We start from the raw sequence: 16,258 nt of genomic DNA, 5'->3' as shown, positions 1-16,258 counted from the left end.
CGCCTTAGTAACCTACACAAGCAAACCAAAACCTAAGCCTGCAGTGCCTCAAGGTTAAGAAATCAAAACCTAAGGACCATCAATCACAAAGAGCCACGCAGACTTTCCTAAGTAAGGCAACCACTTAAGCGATAGGCAATCAAATAATTTCCTTGCTTTGCTTTCCCATCTTATTTATAAAGTCTTTCCCCAGTTCCTGCTGGTGGAACATTCCTAACCACTTCTGGTTTGGTGCTACCTGATTCTAATTGATTTTTGCTCAGCTAAACTGAAAATTTAATGTTTCAGTTTACATTTTAACAAGGGGAAGGTCAAGGAGGGAAGATGAAAGGACAAGGCCCCATGGCTAAGCCCTTGGCCAATAAGACACTTTTTCTCTAGTAGCGCTTCATTGTACCACATAGTAATGAGAAATAGTTTATTAAAGCAGACGGTGGGTGGTGTTACTCAGCGCTGTCACTTTCTAGGCAAAGGAAAATGGCTGAGGAAGTATTATTCAAGTGTGCTCTCAGGCCTGAAATCTTTGACCTCATTCCCAGGAAGCAAGACCAGGGACTGCATCCAGATGTTTCTGTTGGGAGTGAGAATGTAGCTCAAGAGTTCAGCTCAGTTATTTAGTGGAGAAAATCAGAGGCCCTGCTTCTTTAGGGTTGGCTTTAAATATTTATTCTGTTCTCTTCTATCAGGAAATAGTTGTGTGTGTGTGTGTGTGTGTGTGTGTGTGTGTGTGTGTGTGAGAGAGAGAGAGAGAGAGAGAGAGAGAGAGAGAGAGAGAGAGAGCGCATGACAGACAGTGAGCAAGACTGATCACATAATTTTATGTAAGAAATATGGACATGTTGAAAGCATAGGAGGTTTACCTATTATGCAGATATTGCCTGAATTATCGGAAACTAGGCAAAATCAAAGTAAGCCAATCCAAGTAAGCTCACTAGAACAAGATTCCTTAGGAGACCTTATCTCTGAGTCTTTCTGGTCACTAGAACCATCTGTAAGTCTTGCCTCAAACCAGTCTCTCCCTTCGCTCCACAACCCCTGTGTTCCTGCTCTTCCTACGCCTTGGAAGACCCTTCTCTCTTTGCTCTTTAAAAGGCAGTTGAAATGCCTCTTCCTCTAGAAAACTCTTCTCGGAAAAAGGAGTGACCCCCTCCCCCTCTCCCCACACACACTTTCTCTGGACTGTCTCAGAACTTGCACTTCTTGATGGCACTGATTTCATTGTGTTACATATCAGAGCAATTTATATTCCCATCTTATCCCTTCTACTTATCTGGTTTTTAAGCTCCTGGAAGGCAAGGTCTCTGACATACCTTACTCTGTACCCCCTCGGTATTTAGCACAGTACCTTGTCGGTACTGTGTCAAAAGGTACACAATAAGTGTGTGTTTATTAATACTAAATACATCCAAAGCAAGATTGAATGCACAGCAGTGACCTGCAACCTAAATGTTCTTGCAAGCGAAGATAAAGGAACGTTTCAATTCCCAGGTTTTATGTCAGTCAAATAAATGCTTCCCTTATTTTTGCCATCACAACTTAATATCAAGCATCTTAAATTTGGTCAGCATTGACTGAGCCGTTGGGAGTGTAATAGTTTAAGTAAACATTTTTCTTTTTCTTTCTTTCTTTTTTTTTTTCTTTCTTGGGAACAGATGACACTTTGCTGGACCAAAAGGAAAAATATCTGGGTGGGAGAAATAGGGTGGGGCCAGTGAAGCCTGCGTTCCGCTACTAGATTTAGTTGAAAATAGAAGCTGTTTGCAAGAACTCTAGCTGAAAGTGCCTGCCTCATACTGTACTCAGGGTGCCCTCCTTGAAGAAGTGAAAGCAGAAAGATTTGGGAGCTGAAAGCTAAGATGAACAAAAGGTAACTATTTTAAATCAAAACATATGCACGAAGGGTGAACTTAACCTCAACTCCAAGGGGCGATTGCCACTCAGCTCTCACTGCTTGGACTTATCTTCTCTGATAAATTTTCCCTGGTTACATTTTTTTAAAGGGGGGGTGGTGGTTGTTTTGCTGTCCCTTAGAAAGGAGATTTAAAATAGACTTTATTTCCTTTAGTGTCTTAGAAGTTATGCCTTTCATCTCCTGATTGGGCTATGTAATACGTGGTGCGATGTGGTCTGATTGTCTAAGTAATGAGAAGAAAAAGAACAGTGGTAGAAGAAAGAGAAGATAAAAAGGCAGATGGAAAGGAATGAATTCAATGCCTGTCTTTTTTGCTCAGTATCCAAGTGTTTTGGCAGACTTTGGAAACTTTTTTGTTGTGGTGATAGTGGAATGTACTTCTCCATTTGTGGTGTGCAATGTTATCTGTCATGGTTGTGTGGGTTGGATGAAGCAGCTGCTGCTGGTTCAGGTTGACTGGAAAGAACCTTAGACAGTCAGTGGGAAGAACTTAATTGGGCTGGAATCTCCAGCAGTGGTACCTTTAGGGCTCGGAGCTTGGATTCTATCATTTGGATATATCCCCCAATTTGGACTTTTGGGGAAGGAGGAAGCTGGTGAGAAATAGTGTCTGAATAATTGGTGATTAGTCTAATGAGACTGGAGAAATAAAAAGAGAAAAAGGACTATGCATTTTTTTCATAAATACAAAGAAATCCTTGTCAGCCCCGGAACCAACAATAGAAGTGAGGCAAGAGTACAGAGCAAGGAATGGGACTTTCACAGGACAAAGCCAGAAGAGCGAGTTAAAAGGCAGATGTTGGAATGGAGCTAGCCTAGGAGGATTTCCAGATGCAGAAGGTCAAGGTGCACCTGCCGCCAGAGACCCAGGTGGTCATTCCAACATTGTGAAGGAATTCGGTTTAGCCAATCCTAGAGGGGGGTTTTCAGAGTTCCATAAGACAGCAGGAAGGTTCAGTGGTGCCAAGGAAATACACAGATCTCTGAGGTGCCAGAGGCACAGGGATGGACTACACTTCTGTAATTTAATTTAGAGAACAAACAGGTTTCTAGAGTTCTGCGTTAGACAAAAGAGGGTCTTGATATGACAGAAAGAACAGATTCTTTAGGGAATGGGCTTCATGGTAAAGAATAGCCCCCTAGAAGGAAACCAGTATGTATGCGTCTCTGGAACTAGAGAAGTGTGAGGAAGAAATAGAAGCATGAGGAGGACCCCTTGAGAAATCCCCAAACAAGTGAGAGAACTGGGAACTATGGGGTCATGCTGGGTGTCGTCTCTTAGAATCTGATGACCTACCAGTCAGCTGAGGGAACACCCCTCCAATCTATGACTTCCTCTGCCACGTTTCTACCCATTGATGATGGAGCCTACAGTCTAAATCGTCTAATAAAATGACACTTGCCACTTTACCATCCTCTCCAAACATCCGGCCTTTCCTTGGTCTCCTTCTTAATCAGGAAATTCCTTTTTAAAACCACATTGGTTGCCTTGGACATTTTTTGTTGTTTCCTGCTCATTTGGGGCTTTTAGCTTTCCCAGTGCTTTTTTCTGTTAATTAGGGTCCATTCAGGAGACGAAACCCCTACTGGTTATTTGAAGTGAGAGAATTTAATATATGAAAAAACAACAACAACACTGTTCATGAGATATAAAACTGTTAACAAGGTCAGTAAAAGGATAAATGGAGAACTCTTAAGCTATCATGGAGGAAGCAACAACCGGAAGCAGCTATCACCCCTAGCATTGAAAGAACACAAGGAAGAGGCTGGGGTTATTAATATTTAGAAACTTAAAGGAGGGCTCCCACAGTGCTGAAATTCAGATTTCTGAGGAGAAGAGGCTGCTTAGCTGGCGTTGGTGCCTCTGAGCTTGGAGGAGAGGCCTCAGGAAACCTAGATTTCTGAGGAGAGCACAGAGTAGATGTCTTGGGGGATTGGGTGGAGGGCTGATATGGCAAGTGTTGGAAAAACTGCAAACTAGATTCAATTGCCACTTCAGGAAGGAACTGCTATTGCTAGGATGGCTTCCAGACCTGCCAGCAGACAGGAAACAAGCAACCCCCTTCCTCCATTTAGTCCGTTGGGCTCCCTCTGGCGCCCCCTATTGGCAGAGCCGAGCTGGCTGTCAAAGCAGAATAGAGAACTGTGCATTGGAGCTGAGAGATAACACCTTATTAGTAGACACACTCTCCTTATAGCTCCTTGGGGGAAACAGCTAGTTCTTTTCTATTAGAATCATGTATTATTAGTTGCAGCTAGAATTGTATTTGTGGCCTTTCCAGGTACCTTTTCTGGGAAGGGAGAACCTCACCTTTCTTCTCTAGACTTTAAAAACTCTGCCTTCCTAAAGTCTAAGACACATATATGGATGCTTATGCTTATTCTTTCTTTCCTAGTTATTACAAGAAAAAAAATCTACTTCCATTTTTTTTCTGAAAGGTGAGAGCAAGTCAAGAACATGTCTATCACCATATAAGATACAATATTCAGTGATCAATTCTAGATCTTACTCCTACACTAGTTTCATCTGTCAGAAATTTGTAATTAATTTTCTCCTTTAATCAGGGGCCATAGAAAAGTTCCAAAACAACTCATTTATGTTCTTCTCTAAGTCACCCGTTCTCTACAGTCTTTCCACTGGCGGGTTACTCATGTAAATACCTTCTCGACATATAGTACCAGGCAGTCTCTCCTTATTATAGGCCTATTGCTTGGCAATAGGACATCCTCTTCCATCACTGTATTTTAACCTGGAGTCCCTTCCCACCATGTCTCAAAAATCACATTCTAGAATAAGCTCAAGCTTACTTTGTTTATAACACACACTCAGCAGGTTGGAGAGAGAGTATGATGTAGTGCGGACTGATTCGCTCATGTCTAAATTCCTGGTCTCCCATTTATCAGCTCTTTATGTCCTTGTGCAAATTACTCAGCTCCTGTAAGCCTCATTTTCTCCATCTGTAAAATGGAAGGAATAATAGTACCCACTTTATAGAGTTGTCCTTAAGTTTAAAAGTGATATGCTGATAGTAAATAATCAATGACAGCGATTATTAGTATAAATATTTTGAGGCTATAAGTATTATTTTCATCGCCCATCTTCCCTCCAATATTTTTGGGGCACAACACACTAGGCGTCTCCAAGACTCTTATTCATCTTCTCATCTTACTTGTACTTGTTGTCCTCTACAGGTACCCCTTTCATAGGTTTACCAAAGTGATCGTCTCCCTCTCCTTTATTTAATTTGAAGTTTTTCAGTCAGGTCATCTAGACTCTGGTCCAATATCCTTTCCTGGCCAAGAATTCATCATTCTTCCCATTTAAATTTTGTCAATACGAAATGGTATTTCTACATTGGCATGAAATGTTTTTTCATTATTGGAATAGTGACAAAACGCTTCATTATTATTTCATTTTGCATTTCTTTGATTATAAGTGGTGTATGTTTACTGTTACTTGGGTTTCCTCCTCCATGAATTCACTTCTCATATCCTTTGCCTGCTTTCCCATTGGATGGTTTATCGATCTTCTTATTGATACAGAAGTGCTTTATATATTATGGATTTTGATCAGGGCAACTTCAAGGGCACCATTCACCTTGTAATCCACTTGAATGGCGCCCCCTGGTGGTGTGCAAACACAGCCTATGCAACTGTACATGGCAGTTCTTAATTTTTGCTTGTGATGATTTGTGTGAATATTTATCCTTAATCTGTCTCTTGTCTTTTAACTTTGCTTGTTAGTTTTCACAGTGGCAAAGTCATGTTTTTAGTCATATCTGTTGGTCTTTTCCTTTGTGTTGTTTGCCTTCTCAGTCTTATTTAAAATGGTCTTTCCTACACAACATAATAAAACATTTTTTGTACTTCCTCTGATTGTTTCATCATTTTCCATGCTTCTATCTTTAATGTACATGAAAATTATTAGTGAATGATGTCAAATAGGGATCTAAACATTTTTTCCTAGTGGAAAACCAATAGTCTCAACAGATTATTGGATAGACACCATTTCCCCTTGTCTAAAATATGATACTATTTTATTATATACTATTTTATTATATACTATTTTTTCTCTATGCAAGAGTCCATTTTGGGGCACTGAATTCTTTTATAATTAAAATAATATTTGGATAAACTATTCATTTAGCTACACTAGTCAAGTGTTATCACTATCTATTAATAAGTGACAGTGTGAGATTGAAATAAAAACTTTAATCTATAATATACAATTTGATGTTATAGTAAATTATATATTATAAATTATACAGAGTTCTCACTTATCAAAAAAGGCTCAGTCAATCTCAATAATCTATTTGTCATCTATATAAAGACCCCACATTGAAGATCCATCCCTCTGTTATAAACATACGGTTAGAACTAGTACATCTTACATAATTTTTAAACACAAGATCCTGATGCCCAGTTCAGCAGCTAACTTGTATTTCTTCCTGAAAATTATGCTTGACTTGAAAACTCTTAACTTCATTTAACCATATACATAGTACATTAATAAAAATTAATGAATAAACTTTCACCTTTAAATGAATTGATCACTTGCAAACAAGAGCTCAAAGATATTATAGACATGTGAGTTTTTTCCATGGGCCCATAAGAACCTTAAATGCAGGATACGTCGGTATAGCACAGTCTGACAAATAGTGGGCACTGAATAAATATTTGCAGGATGAGTGAAGCCAGTACTAAGCTTAACATTAAAAACATCACTTATGCTTTCTTTTTTCTAGACACTTTACTAATTTGCTTCATTCAGAGTGGCTATTTAACTCTCACTGCTTTAAGACATATGATATTAGAATTTGGCAGGAATCTGACTTTCTTTGCCAGAAAACTTGGAGTCAATTTAATTTTTTCTCCGAGATTTATTTAAACCCAGAGAAAGACTTAGTGATTTGGTTAATGGTTAAAAAAATACCAAACACGAAAAAACTACCTGAAGTGGAAATCTTATTGTCCATGTTTGCTTTCCATATGGACCAACTGAATGAAAACTACACTTTATCTACTGTCCCTTCTGTCCAGGGACCACTGTCTACATAGAGAGAATGTGAATGTCTCCCTCTGGAGATCTGCAGTACTCAGTGCTGTCCTCCTTCCCTCCCCAACACCCATTCTTCTCCACTTTTCTAATCAGACAGACGGCTCGGACTACCCTGCTCTCTGCCGTAAGCTGGCGTGTGGACTCCTAGACTCTGCAGCTCTGTGTTCCTTCAAGACCTCACTCCACATGCGTACTGCAAAGATTGCTCATGAAATTATCCCCAGAGACTGTTAGCAGTTTCCACATCTGAGTTCTTCTTGAGGATGTTCGTAAAAGAGTTCAAATGGTCTACTTTGTGGCGACTTTTAAAATATGGAGTCCAGGAACTCTGTTTTCGAATGGCTACAGCGGAGGATCGCTTGCTCACTCACACAAGCCATAGAGCTGTGGACCATGCATGAGCATCTATTTCATGCCAGTGGAAAGTTTGCCTCTGGACTCAGATTTGGGGCCCAGAGATTGTGTTCAGTGTAGCAAGCATAGTCTGCATCTCCCCACCCAGAAACTGTCTGCGAGTGTATTCCACATGCTGGTATTTTTTAGTAATACTGGCTTATTCAGACTGGCATGTGCAACTTTGTTCTCCTTTCTTGAAGCATGTGTGAGGGAATGCAAACACAGGTCAAAACTCCTAGACTCATAGATTCTTAGAACTGAAAATGCCTTAGAGATCTTCTAGTCTAACCATCTCATTTTAGAACTTGGATGATTACCTTGTTGACTTGACTTGATTATGTATCTATGTCATATATGATATATATGTATATATATATCCGTATTAATAATAGTGAATAAGTGAATAATAATTAATGTACATTTAAACTTTAAATGAACTGATCAATTGGGATAAGAATCCAAACGTATTTATAAAAACATGTAGTTCTCCTTTTTGTAAAATTTTCATAGCATCTATTGTGTGTGTGTGTGTGTGTGTGTGTGTGTGTGTACAATTACAAGGATGTGAGGGTGGAGAGGTTGCTGACCACCACCTGTTAGACTGATAGGAATGGTTAAAATGTAGAACAGTTTGCAGCTACATGTGGGACTCTGGCTGGCTGCTTTATACTTCAAAGTTGGTTTTATTTTGTGACACAGTTTCTTATCACATTTTATGTATTATTCCTCAAAGGGATGCTGGGAAGGAGCCTGCCTTTATTGCTGTTCTCAGTTGGCATGTGAGAAAACTGAGTTCACATAAGCGTGACATCCTCTTACTGGAACTATATGCTTAAAATAACCCACGAGATCCGGTCAACTATCAGCTCACTACCCTTTTCTGTTCCCTGCTCCTCCAGCCCGAGGGCCTTTCACACAGATGAAACTGATGCTACATGGAAATTCCCAATATCAAGAGGTTTTTAAAAACCCCATGGGACACTGGATAAGGCGCATCCCCACGTGTGTGTGTGTGGGGGGGGGTTTCTGAATATCAAATAATACCTTGGAGATTCTGTAGATCTTTCTAGCTAGTGCGTTGTGACCCCCACCCCCCACACACATATGCTTCAGTGCCGGGTGTATCACCCTCCTATGTATGAACAGCTACTCAGAGCCAATTAAGCCTATAAGCTATGACCTCCAGCCACTTAGAGTCGACAGATATACTGGTGAGAGACCAATCATTCCATAAATATTTGTTGAGTCACTGTACTGGGCATTGCAGAGATCATGATCAAAGGATAGATCTGTCCCTATCCTCAAGAAGTTCAAAGTGGATGGTGGGTACTGATAAGTAAAGAGACAATTGCAAAAGTTCACTGTTTGGTGGGCTAGGAGGAGTACAAACCTCAGCTGTGGGCAGTCCGAAAGACCTCCTAGGGGAAGGCCTGAGGGAGCTAGCTGGACGCAGATGTGGGGGAACAGTGTTGAAGGCAGAGAGAACAGTATATAGGAGCGCCTGAGGACACGAGGGAGCAAAACATGGAAGGCAATGAAACCACTTCAATTTGGGTGAAGCATAGCATGAAGGGTATGTGTGTCGAGGAGGGAAGGGAGATGACCGAGGTGCTACTGGAAAGATGAGTCGAATCTAGATTCTTAAGAGATGGCCTGGTTAGCTCTGTGTAGTCCATGCATCAGTCATTCACTCATTCGTCAAATTCTGTTGAGCGTCTACCGTGTTCCACGAAATAGTGCTGGGAATAAAACATAAAACAGACAAAGAATGTGCCCTCAATGAATCTCCATTCTAGTGAAGGTTGGAGGAAAGTCAATGAACAAGCAATCAAATTGAATATATAATACGTCCCATGGTGACAAAGACTAAGAAGCAAAGTAACTCGGGGGGAAGGGGGTGGTAGTGTTGGGAGATGGTTCTCACTTCATGCAGAATCCATGAGGACTCTTTGATATGGTGGCATTCAGTGGAAATCTAAAGTGCAAGAGGGGGTCATGTAGATATTTATGTGGAAGAAGGAATTGCCCCTACGAAGGGCCCCAAGCAGCCATGTACTTGTTGTGTTTCAGGAGCTACCAGAGACCATTCTGGCTAGAGCAGGGGACAAGAGGATGGCAGTGGTAGGAAATGAAATCTGAGAGGTGGAGGGGAAAGATCACAGAGGAACATGTCGAATTTTATTCTGAGTGTAATGCGAAATCAAAGAAGAGTTTTCAACGGGAAGGTGGCATGACCCTGTTTGTATAGTTCTAGCTGCAGAAGAAGAATGGATTGAGGATGAGGGTTGGGAATGGGGAGCTAGACTGGCAGGGAGATCAATTCATTGCAGAAAACCAGATAAGCAATGTTGACCCAAACAAAGTAATGGCAGTGGGATAGACTACACATTAGAGGCAGAAAAAAGACAAATTTGGAGGATGCCAAGGGTCGCTCTCCTTTGGTTCCAAATTATTTTGACCACAACTTGCACACTGTCTGAAGTTTTCCCTATTACAGTATCTCTTTTTTATTTTTTATTTTTTCTTTGGGAAGGGGAACAGGACTTTATTGGGGAACAGTGTGTACTTCCAGGACTTTTTTCCAAGTCAAGTTGTTGTCCTTTCAATCTTAGTTGTGGAGGGTGCCGTTCAGCTTCAAGTTGTTGTCCTTTCAGTCTTAGCTGTGGAGGGCGTAGCTCAGCTCCAGATCCAGTTGCCATTTTTTCTAGTTTGAGGGGGCGCTGCCCACCATCCCTTGCGGCACTCGAGGAATTGAACTGGCAACCTTGTGGTTGAGAGCCCACTGGCCCATGTAGGAATCAAACCGGCAGCCTTCGGAGTTAGGAGCATGGAGCTCTAACTGCCTGAGCCACCGGACCAGCCCTACAGTATCTCTTTTGAGTTGAAAAAATGGAAGCTCCTTTTAAAGCAAATGATGTTTTATTTCATCTTAAATGCATAGTGCTTAGAGAGAAAGATAAGAAACAGAATTATACGGAATACAATACCATTTATATAAATTAAAAAGCATGCACACCAGACAGTTCTTACAAAAATGGGAAGAAACATGCAATATAAAATATACAAAATAAACAGAACAGAATGGTTGCCTACAGTGCAGAGAAGTGAAAGAAGAGGATGTTATGAAAACAACAACATCCAGTTTTATTTTTGTTTCTCCTCACCCCACTCCCTGCCCCAACCCTGTTTTCCAAAAGATACCTTATTCCGACATTTAAGAAAAAACTTTAGTGTTTTCCTTTCTGTGCACAGTGGAATTTCACCAATTTCTTTGGAATGACAAGTATCAGAAAAAGTTCTGTGGCTGCTAAAACCACTGTTCCATAATCTGTCAAGATTCGACGTCTCATAGGCAGAAAATTTGCAGTGGATTAATTTAAAGTTAAAAAAATAAAACTTGGCAGTCAGGAGGCTACTTGGATTTTATCTCAGTTCTACACTGATAATGACTCATAGCTAAGTACCGCTTAACATGTTTACATTTATTAATCTATTTGAACTTCATATCAACTCTTCAAGCCAGCTATTTTACAAATGAGAAAACTAAAGCTCAGAGAGATTAAATGACTTACTAAGGTTGCCTAACTCGTAATCTGTGCTCTTTTTGTGTTCGGCTGGAAGGTTCTTAGTTAAACTGTCTTTGTTTCTCATAAGTGAACATTATAACATTTGCCAATTAACTTTATGGCATGTATAAGAGAAATGTGATGATAATATGGGTGGCATGGTTATTTGGAATAAAAATGCTAAAAAAATAAATTAATACATAATAAAGTTATTGATTTTATAAAGTAGTATATTTAATGTATTAAATGATGTCTTTAGTTAATTATTATTGAAACATTAAATATATTAACACATAATAGATGTATTAAATACATGAACAGAGTAATATATTACTGTATAAAATAAATGACTAAATTGTGTATTAAGTAAATTAATACATCCTTCATATGAAAATGAATTAATATGTAATATTTGCATACATGCAGATAGGTATTTGTCATTATTTGTACGTTTCATTTATTATTATTTTTGAAATATTTACAAGAAGGTCTTTGCTCCTTATCAACTGTCTTGAAGGGATTGTATTTAGCAGGCACCTGGGCACTCCTAAACTGGATCCCCACCATTCAGCACCCTTCTCTTTGAATTTTCCAAGGGGAGTAAACACAGAGTCTAGTGTAGGGTGAAAGATCATTTCACCTATTATTTGGAGCCTTGTCCCCGAATCCAAGGTATCCCCCAAGTGAGTTTGGCTGGGCTGCAATTAAATCTACAGTTACATTTTGGATATTATCACTCCACTGAGGAAGAAAGGCTAGTTCGAAGCCCACCAGCCAGAAAAATGAAGAGGAAGTGAGAAAGAAGGGATGGCCAGGTGCTCTCCCAAGTGAATATAACCCCAGCTGCTCCTTAATACTCCAGTCTGGTCAAGGTACAGCATCTGACCCCAAATAGATCTGCCTTACGGCTTTAGCCCCTCGCCCCTAGAAGATGTTGCCCTCTCAGTCTCCTTGAACTTGAGCAGTTGCTAGCATCGGTTTTCTTCGAGGGAAGGGAATGTTAGAGTGATGGATTGGGAGGGTTGCTGAAAGCTCTCCTAGCTAACAGTACCCATCGTAAGAAGAACCCCCAAATGCAGGAATGATATCAGGAAGCTGAAATTCTCTAAAATTTATCCATTCATTCCATAATGTTTGTGTTAAGCATTACATCTCTGTACTGGGATACAGAGATGAGAACCTGCTTATATATACACGGGAAGGGAAAGAGGGGCTGTGAATAATCAATTTAAAGGAAAAGTTCCCAGAAATTATACATTTCGACAGAGTAAGAAAGAGATATAGAGCTGGGCTAAGGAGATAATTTGTAAGGACATAGATTCATATGGAATATCAGGAGAAATTAAAAATAATACATAAACTTGAGATCTGTGTCTTGAAAGAAGGCAACATAGATGGCATGAGACATTGAGAAGCCTGATGTTTTAGAGCTTTAGAATGAAGGATATGCCAGTATTCTTCCGATACTCTTTTAGGAGGAGAGGTTGTCTCAGCAATGAGGTCTAATTCTTCAGACAGAAATATCCAGAAAGAGTAATTTATCAGCCACCACAGATTGCTGGAATCATCTCTCTCAACTGACCATCCCCTTGCGCTTTGGGTCAAAACCCTACCACCTCTTTTCTGTGTCCTGAGGGGACTGCTCATTGAACAGAGGCCTTGGTTCAAATGGCTGCCTGAGTTTTTTGTCTCAGGATGTATTTCCCACAGTAAGTTAGTAAGTCGGCACTCTCGTTTCTAAAGCAACTCTGGCCATCCCCACTTGTTTGTTTGTTTGTTTGTTTGTTTATTTGTTTTAATGGTGTCATAACTTCTTTGTTTTCAGAAGAATTGTGAACCAAGTGTCCCCCAAAGTCCAGACACAGGAAGTTCTATTTGAAGTATGCCTGGAATCCGTGAGCACATAGGAGGACTGTGGTCCATGCTTCCCCTCCCCCAGTCACCTACACCTCTTCATGAGGATACTCACCGTGAGACTCCAGGGTCCACAGCCTAGACCCACACCCACTCTCACCATTCCCCAAGCACTGGCTCCAATCTCCCGTCTTGGTACTGGGTTTGTAAACAGTGGAACATCAATAGCTTTCATCAAGATACCTTAATTTTTTGTTTATTTGTATCTTTTAATTCTGACCCAAAAGAGAAAAGGAAGAGAGAGAGAAATTAGTGTAATATGTGGCTGGTGATTTTAAGATCTGACCCCTATATTTAAAAAATATAGTGGCGCACACTTTCAAAGACAAAGAGAGAAGCACGAGGAGCCAGGGAGCTTGGGGGGAGACTGCCAAAGGCGCAGTAGCCAGGGGCCTCAGACAGAAGCGCTCAGAAGAGGAAGGCTGAAGGCAAAATGTCCAGGGTTCCACAAGAGTGGAGGTCCTGGGAGAAGAAAGGGGGAGGGCCCATCATCAACTAATCATCTGGGGAAATTTGACATGAAAAGAGTGAAGCTGAAAGAAGCAAGAGTCATTCAAAGGAATTATTCCCACAAGCCTGGGATGTATTTATAGACAGAACACGGCGACCAATGGAGAAGAGGAGGGCATGAAGGAGCGTGAGGTGGGATGTCAGGCCCAGGTGAAGACTCAGAAGAAGGAAACTTGCAGCTGCAAAGCTATCTCAGGTCTCTCACACACGTACTGGCTGTGGCACAGTGGTCACACCTCCAGCATAGCTTGATCAGTGGTAAGCTGCATCTATGTTACGCAGTTACTTTGCTCGTTCCAAACAGCCATCTCTCCCCATATGTTACCAGACTCAGCTATCTCTTGGAAAATCCGTTTTCTCTTTTTTTGAGATCTTAAAAATAGTCTGCCCCCAAGAGAAATCACTGCCTCTCAGATGACATTCTACAGAACCTCACCCAAAATAGATCAAATATTTTAAATGTTTTCTTATTTGCACCCCTCACAAATATGCCTGCAATGCAAAGCCAATTATGAGATTGGCTTTCTTTTTTTTTTTTCTTCCTGAAATCAGTGAAGGATATGTTTCCTGGTTGGGAGGGGACACCAGGCCTTGCCACATGGTCTTGGTTGGGTTTCAGATAGCCTTCGTTAAGCATGGGCCAGCAAGAGGAAACGCACGCCACTAGGTAAACACATTCCAAGCAATGGGGTCTTCCTTAGCAGTAGCCATCTGGGAGTCCATCTTGTACATGTGTGTGAGTGTCCCTGTTAGAAGGGCAGCTTTTAAAAGCCAGGCATGGTGTTTTTACAAGATTATAAAAGGCATAAAGCCTAACACTAAGCCTTGCAGGTAATTGATGGTCAGAGATTGGTTGAGTGAGTGAATGAATGAATAAATGAATGAATGAATGAATGAATGAATGAATGAATGAATCTGAGAAAAATCCACTTACAGCTCTGAATGTCTCATATACCTGTTGGAGACCAAGAGGAATTTCTCATGGATGCAACCTTTTTGCTTTCTATGAGGATAGAGCAAATCCAACAGCTAAGAATAAATGGGGAGAGTGGAAACCATAGAGACATCCAGTTACCCTCCTTGGTTCCAGAAATAAGGAGACAGTGCTTTCCAGTAGGGAGACTGAGGGAATGAGCCAGTCCTGTTGGGTGTAAGTGGGGAAAGGTAGCGTTTGTCTCAGATGCTCCTTCGTCTACACTGGGTTCTCTCTGATCATGCCCTCTTTCCATTTTGTCAGGTCTTTCATTCTTATCCCAGACAGCCAATGCCTTTGTTTCCTACCTGGTGCCCCACGAGCCCCGCCCCTCTCTCTTCCTTCTGTGCCCCCGCAAAATGGGTCAATGCAGTCTCACTTCATTTGCATCCTACTCATAAAACAATGGTCATTAAGGCACCAAGACAGGCTTTAGTTGAAGGTGTTCATACTTAAGGAGTAACTGTGGCTTCTGCAGTGTCACAGCCTTAATCCAAATGTGTAATAAGTTGAGGACTTCACATTCAGGCCAGGTCCACTCTCCCTGCTAGTCCCTGGCCCTCAGTGAGTTGCATGCTGGTCTGAGGACAAAGATGAGCAGTGGCCTTTCTCTGTGTCGCATTGGTGACCAGATACTAACTAGTGCCATGAGGAGAGAATTCGCATCTGTACAGCAGTTTTGTAAGGAAAAATAAAAAAAAATTTAAGAACACTACAAAGCTGTGTCCATGCTCCGCAGAATTAACCAATGTCATCATTTTGGCATCATTGCTTCAGATCTCCTGTTACATATTGCGGATAAAGTTCAAGTTCCTTGGTTTTTTGTGACTAGCATCATTCTCTCCCTTCTCGTGGGCAACCTCTATATTGAATTGGGTGTAGTTCTCGTCTACCGTTACACAGATCCATAAATAATTCATATGAATGGAGTCATTCCCGCTGCGACTTGCTGTTGTTTTCACACAACCATGTGTTTTTGACATCCAAGCGCTTCTAGTTCCCTCATTTTAGCTACTGTATAGCATTCCATCCTATATGGTCGTATATGTGGCCTCTTCCCAGATGGTCACCATTGGGGTTCTTGCTGGTGGTCTTTCTATTACAGACAATACTCTAATGAGCTTTCTTTTCCATGGCTCCTCTCTAAAGGGTGTGAGAGTGTTCCAAGAGAATATGCCCAAAATGGGATTGCTGGCTAAGGCATGCAGGGGCTGAATATGAACTAGATATGGCCAAATTACTCTACAAAGTGAATTTACTTTCCTATCCAAAATGTGTAAGAATTTCTTTCTGCACGTGGTCAACAACGCTCTGCTTTACAAGATTAAATGTCTTTTTCTTTACCAATTTGTTGGCTATGAACTGGTGTCATTGTTCTAACTTACACTGGTTACTACTAATGCGAGGTGGCTACTAATGAGGTTTTGGGCCCTCGTATGTTCGCTTCTGTGGATTGTTATATCCTAGTCCCATTTTTTATTGGTCTTTCTCTCCCCGCCCTACCATCCACCAATCTATTTTTAACCATGTTTTTCCCCTCCTAGATGCTAATTCTTCCCTTTATACGTTGCACATTTCTTCTTGGCTTGTCTTTTCACTTTGTATACGGTGGCTTTTGTTGAATGGAAGTTTTTACATCTTGAAGTAACCGAATTGTCTGTAGTTTAACTAAATTTCTGTACTTTAATGCTAACTTGACATATATAAATATTGGTTCGTTTTTTCTTGGTTAAAAAGTGCTCCAGAATCTCCATGATTTGCAATAGCAACCCTGTGCTTCTTACTCCTTTCCTGTGAGACCTGGGTCAGGACCGGCTCCACTCACTTGTGCTAGCACAGCTCCTGTGTCTTCTCTTTCTGGAACGCTAGAGGATGTTTTCTGTGTCGCTGTAACAAATTACCACGCACTGGGTGGCTCCACACAGCAG

At 40.9% G+C, this 16,258-nt stretch overlaps 1 protein-coding gene across 1 annotated transcript in view; it reads left to right on the top strand.

Annotated features, from left to right (window-relative positions):
• Positions 1–1,740: 1,740 nt before the first annotated feature.
• Positions 1,741–16,258, top strand: part of CALD1 (caldesmon 1) — a 194,696-nt gene continuing 180,178 nt past the window's right edge. The window contains exon 1 of the mRNA XM_019750874.2: positions 1,741–1,867. The gene's annotated coding sequence lies outside the window, so the exon portion shown is untranslated. The remainder of the gene's footprint in view (positions 1,868–16,258) is intronic.

Source organism: Rhinolophus sinicus, linkage group LG11 (genome assembly GCF_036562045.2).
Source record: "Rhinolophus sinicus isolate RSC01 linkage group LG11, ASM3656204v1, whole genome shotgun sequence".
NCBI lineage: Eukaryota > Metazoa > Chordata > Mammalia > Chiroptera > Rhinolophidae > Rhinolophus > Rhinolophus sinicus.
This window is presented reverse-complemented; position numbering and strand designations above follow the sequence as displayed.